This window comes from Zingiber officinale, chromosome 1B (assembly GCF_018446385.1).
Source record: "Zingiber officinale cultivar Zhangliang chromosome 1B, Zo_v1.1, whole genome shotgun sequence".
NCBI classification, from domain to species: domain Eukaryota; kingdom Viridiplantae; phylum Streptophyta; class Magnoliopsida; order Zingiberales; family Zingiberaceae; genus Zingiber; species Zingiber officinale.
Window position 1 is genome coordinate 100,227,796 of NC_055986.1, and position 6,449 is coordinate 100,234,244.

General features: G+C 38.6%; 1 long non-coding RNA gene across 1 annotated transcript; it reads left to right on the plus strand.

Moving 5' to 3' along the window:
- The first annotated feature begins 4,556 nt into the window (after window positions 1-4,556).
- On the plus strand, window positions 4,557-6,143 carry LOC121981703. The gene is made up of 3 exons (XR_006111914.1): window positions 4,557-4,712; window positions 5,191-5,240; window positions 6,036-6,143. It is a non-coding gene; the product is annotated as an uncharacterized LOC121981703 (long non-coding RNA).
- The last annotated feature ends 306 nt before the right edge of the window (window positions 6,144-6,449 follow it).

Consider the following 6,449-nt stretch of genomic DNA (forward strand, 5'->3'; position numbering starts at 1 on the left):
CCGCCCCCTAGGACCCAGGGTTACCAACCCTAGCACCTAGGGTTACCGCCCCCTAGGGGTTTCCCTTTGCCTAACCGCAACTAGGACTTTTCTTCACCTAGGGCTACCACCCCTAGGGCTTTCACCTGCCTAATCGTAGCTAGGAATTTTACCTAAGTAAACTTAGGACTTTCCTGTAATCTCAATCAAACATATCAGATAACAAAATAGCTTAACTTTGAACCCTTTGACATAATCAAAACACATGTTCGATCGTCGGATGCTTCCCGCATCAACAGTTTGTGTATCTTGAATTTCTTCAAGATTGACTTCACTCCCACTAGTTTTTATAGAAATAAACTCCATTTCTAAAAAGACATCATTACTGGCAACAAACACTTTACCTTGTGTGGGATTATAGAAGTAATATCCCTTTGTTTCCTTGGGATATCCAACAAAATAACACTTGTCTGATTTGGGTCCTACTTTATCTGAGACTTGTCATCTAACATAAGCCTCACAACCCCAAATCTTCATGAAAGACATTTTGGGACTCTTCCCTGTCCATATCGTATACGATGTCTTTATGACGGTGTTAGATGGAACTTGGTTAAGTGTGAAAGAGGCCGTCTCTAGAGCATGCTCCCAGAATGAAGCAGGAAGATTTGTTTGACTCATCATCGATCATACCATATCTAATAAAGTATGATTCTTCCTTTCTGATACACCATTTCATTGTGGTGTTCCAGGTGGAGTGAGTTGAGATATGATCCCACACTCAACAAGATGGTCATGAAACTCTTGGCTAAGGTATTCCCCACCTCGATCTGATTAAAGCATCTTAATACTCTTACCAAGTTGGTTTTGTACTTCATTCTTAAATTCTTTGAACTTTTCAAAGGATTCTGACTTGTGTCTCATCAGATACACATAGCCATATCTACTGAAATCATCAGTGAAGGTAATGAAGTAATAATAGCCTCCTCTAGCTGCTATTCTGAAAGGGCAACATACATCAGTATGTATGAGTCCTAACAGATCATTAGTCCTTTCACCATGCCCACTAAATGGAGTCTTTGTCATCTTGCCTTGAAGACAAGATTCGCATGCCTCATATTATTCAAAATTAAATGAGTCCAAAAGTCTATCCTTATAGAGTTGGGATATGCGACTCTTATTTATGTGACCCAAGCGACAATGCCAGAGATATGTTTGGTTCAAATCATTAGATTTGAACCGTTTGGTATTTATATTATAGATTGGGTTGCCAAATGTCTAGAACATAGAGGCCATTTATAAGTGGTGCACTACAATAGAACATATCATTGAAATAAATGGAGCAACATTTGTCCTTTATTACAAATGAAAAACCTTTCTTGTCCAAACAAGAAATACTAGAATTTTGGTAGATGAGACACATGAAGGAGTAAATGCTAAGCTAGAATCTTGGAGGGAAACACTAGAAGGGGAAGGTTTTAAGCTTAGTAGATTAAAGACAGAATATATGGAATTTAAGTTTAGCAATATTAGAAGTAATGAAATAATTGTTAAGATAGGAGAGGACGAGTTGCCCGGAACCGAGAGATTTAAATATTTAGGATCATTTTTACAAAATGATGGAGGGATTGAGAGAGATGTCTTACATAGAATATAAGCAGGATGGGTGAAATGGAGGGGAGCGTCGGGTGTTTTTTGTGACCATAAAGTACCTCTTAAACTTAAAGGTAAGTTCTATAAAACCGCAGTTAGACCTGCTATGTTATATGGAGATAAATGTTGGGCTATGACTCGAGCACATGAGTATAAGATGAGAGTTGCAGAGATGAGGATGTTAAGGTGGATGTGTGGACATACGAAGATGGATAAAATAAGGAATGAGAGCATTAGAGAGAAAGTCGGAGTTGCATCTATTGAGGACAAACTCCGAGAGACATGTTTAAGATGGTACGGACATGTACTTAGACGACCAATAAATGCTCCAGTTAGGCGATGTGAAACTATGATAAATATACATATCAAACGAGGAAGAGGACGACCAAAAAAGACTTGGTTAGCAACAATAAAACAAGGTAAAATTTATTTAAATATAGATGATGATATAATAAGAGATAGAGCTCAATGGCGTAAAAGGATTCATACAGCCGACCCCACCTAGTGGCACTACAAGAAAAACCCTCATAGACATCAGTGGAACAACAACAGTTTTAAGCAAAAACCGATGTCTTTGAATATTTTACACCGGTTTTTCCAAAAACCGGTGTCTATGAGTGCAGATTTTCGCTCATAGACATCGGTTTTTTAGCCGATGTCTATGAGCGCCTTTTTTTTGTTAATAGACACCGGTTTTAACAGCGATTTTTAAAACCCGATGTTAATGAATCAAAAAAAATAATTTAATTTTTCCACCAGCCAAAATTTACAACACTCTAAAGTTCCCTCCAAACCTAAACTAATATCGCGCCACTTCTCTCAGTCTAAACCTAAACCTAAACCTCCACCATCAGCCTCATCTCCCTCTTCCCCTTACTGGATCTCTTCCCCTTCTTGGATCTTGGATCGATGAGGAAGATCAAAACCACCTGCTTCTTCTCCACGCTCGCCGGCACGATCTGGCCGGGCCAGTCCGGCGGCTCCGGCCTCACCGGCACCCACGGGGGCTCCGTTGAAGGCTCTTGCTTGCTCAACGACAGTGGCGAGCTAGTGTTGAGGCAAAAGGAAGCAGAGAACAGGGATGCGTCTCCTCCATTTCCTTGTTGCTGCTGAAGCTCGAGAATTGATTCCTCTAACCTCTGAGCAAACTCCTCCACATTATCCTCCTCCGCCCGACCATCATCGACGCCGCCAGAAGGGAAGCACTCGGTCTTGGCGCCAAAGGCGCGGCGGCGTAAAAAGCCATGTCCAAGCGGCTGCCTTCCTCTGCCTCCCCTAACCTCCATCGACCGAGTCCGCAGTAGCCTGGCCGATTCGCCAGCCCCAAGGAACGTGCAGCCCACGATGCCCTTCCGCTTGCCGGACCCAACGGTGGAGACAACGGCAGCGAAGACGGTGGCCTGCGACGGCGTCGTGGAGGCGGACCACGTCCCAGCGACCTGAACACCCATCTCCTCTCGACGTCTACTCCTCCTCTGTGCTTTCAATGAAGTCAAACCTTACCTTTTCGTGACTGAAAACGTAGGCCTCCTCTCACCCTACCCGCCCATGGAAAGTGTTCATCAAGAACAATACTAAAATCGGACACTATCGCACGGTCTGGCACCAAGGAGATCTGGTGAACAATTTGGGCACTATCGCACGGTCTGGCACCAAGGAAAAATCTGTAGCGAGGCAAGAGCAGCAGCCCCGTGCGCTTCCTTCACCGAAAGGAGTGAGCTTTGGTTGTGGATGCCTTCCTATCTCTGTCCTCAACCCTACTTGTGAAAAAGATTGGCTGATCTCGCGCTTGGTGAGTTGTATTGGTAGTTCCTGGATAATTAATGGGTAACTGCTGGGTCAGAGGGAAGACATCCGTCTACGGAGTGTCATCCAGTTCGAAGTCAGGTGGGTCTCCTCTTTTTTAACTCCAGTGATTTGGTTGTCTCTGAGAGTTGATTTTTTGTTTCTTATACTTATTTTTTTAGTAGCTAAAGCTGTGATATTTTGCTAAAGAGCAAAGTAGATACATGCTAAGTTTGATAAAGAAACTTCCTATTTGTTCTCTGGGGTTTTGCAAGTAAGGAATAGACACATGGTTTTCCTTGTATTCTTTAAAGTTGCTTGTGAATTTTTGACCTGAAACCATTATAGACTTTGTATCTTTTGGGGGAAACAGATTTAACAATGTTTTCTTTTGATAATCGTGTTTATGCCTTAGTACAAATAGTCAGGTTTTAGCTTGTGCTGTACTGATGCATGTTAGATACACCAAAGGAAGCATGGGTTGTAAAATCTTGTTTTGTCCATCAACAGAATGCCCAAGACTCCAGACACATGTTGTGAGACAAGAGGAGAAGGAAGGTAGCAAACTGCCTTCAAACCCTGAGGAAGTTGAGGATCATGTTTTGCTACTTGCTTTGTCCACTGCTACTTGTTTTCTTTTCTTCCAGTACTTATTACTCTTTATTATGCCTTCCTACCAAGAAATATTGGGGCCAGAACTATCATTGTTGAGACTATTCAAAAGGATAGTTTATGCAGCACAATGATTTTCTTTTTCCTATGTTAGATATTTCTAGATTAGAATTTGTTAGTGTATAGCATATTGGTCATGTGAATTAATTGATGCATTCTCTATATTGTGGAAATCAAATGCGCGATCAGAAAATATGCCTTTCTGTTTTTTTTTCTCAAAAGGTCTCATTCTTCTTGAAGATTTATTTCACATTTTATATGGTTTTAGTATTTGTTATCTACTCTAGAATGTTAATTGTTACATGGATAATTAGACCTTTGATGAGGTATTGACATCATATCGTGTCAGCTATAAAATGTATGTATATATGTCATGGATATCCTTTACACAAGACTCTATTTTTATTATTCTTTGTGTGGGTTTAGCAGTCAGTAGAGGCACTGTACTATCAATAATCTTTTCAATTTTGGTGAATGTTGAAGTTTACACCTGCTTTCTTTTTCAGGAGAATGTGGATATTAAAATTTTAACAAATGATGATGTTCTAGGTGATGCAATACCTTATGATCAGCAAGATGCAATGCGCCACCTCTGTTACCAATTCCTTGATTTAATGCCGCCTACGGTATGGATACTTCACCTTGTAATAGTTGTTATTTCTTCCAATTATATTATCCACATTAAATGGTAATTAAATAATACTGCATCTGTAATAGGAAGTTGCTGCAATTACACTGGAATTTTAGATCATAAGCTATACTTTTTTTCCCTTCTTCTAGCACCTCTTGATTTATGATTCAGTTTTTTCTCAGTTTGCGACTTTTCTTTTATGGTCTTTCTTTATGAATTTTATTTTTCAAACCTTTATGAATCTGTTATACATAATCAGTCAGGGAGCCTCTGTTATTTATTGATTCACAAGTACCTGTTATTTTGGTAACTAATATAGTTATACTTTAGATCCGGCCCTACTAAAATTTTCAATTAACAGTCACATTTTCACAATGCGATTTGGTCTTATTTGCTGTGGTTTTATTTGATCGTATTAACTCATTTATATTTTATTTCTTATTAGTTCTCTGTTTCTTATTCTTGGTTATTAGGGAAGAACAAACCCACAATTTCCTGGTTCACATCCAGTTTCTCTTAACAGGTGTGTCTTTATCCTTGTCAATATATATATATGTGTGTGTATATATATACATACCTTATTTATTTAACATCTTTATCCTGACGTGAAAGACAGCTAGTAGTTCATTGTGTTTCAATGTTCAAATCTGCAAAATTATGAATGTATATTTGGATTTTTGGAACAAATAATCTATTGGTTTACATATATTGTGTTTCCATCTAATATTCTTTCAATGAGTTTGTGTGGTTTTGCCTTTTGTTATTGAGGGTATCCAACATGCTTATTCATTGTTTGCTACGTGGTCTTTAGATTGTGTGTTGGAATAAGCCAGACATGTCTCCCTATATGAATCACAGGGCAGTATATCTTATAATGATATGGCATGGCTTGTCTTTTGAGTACCTAGGAAATCTTCATGCTAAGTGATATTGTTGAATACAAGTTTATTTGGTCATAATTTGTTTTTCTCTTTTAGTTATCTCCACTTCTCATTAAGTAGATTTACTTCATGAATCAGACATTTTGTGAGTTGTCCTCTGGGGGCGCAATGGCATGAACAGTCTGCAAGAATCACAATAGGGGTGTGTGTTTTTCCATATTCATTTTTTGCCTACATTATTTTAGAAATTATAAGTTATTTGTACAGCATACAAACACACATCTGATCACTTTTCTTTTTATTTAAAATTTATTGCCAGAAGTATAATTAGTAAGGATGCACATTTTCTTTGTTGGAGCTCCTAGTTATTCAAATTTATTTATGTTAGAAAAGACATTATTAACACTCATTTTTAATCAATATTATGTTATGTGCAGAGATAATCTGCAACTACTAAGACAAAGATACTACTATGCTACATGGAAGGCTGATGGAACCCGCTACATGATGTTCATTAACAGTACGGGGTGCTACTTAATTGATCGAAACTTATGTTTTCGTAGGGTTCAAATGCGGTTTCCCCTAAAGAATGCTGCTGAGGTACACCTTTTCTGGCTTTATAAGTGTCTGAAGTTTTATAACTCATATAATCTGTATTTATGCCTAATCTCTCTGTTTTTCATGAAAAGAGTTTCCATAATGATACGCTGATTGATGGGGAAATGACTATCGACCAAATTCCAGATGTAGGACAGGAGAAGATATTTAGCATATGATTTGGTTGCATTAAACGGTTTCTCCGTTATGAAGGTATTGCCACTTTCTATATTCTGCTCATCATTCTTTCTGAA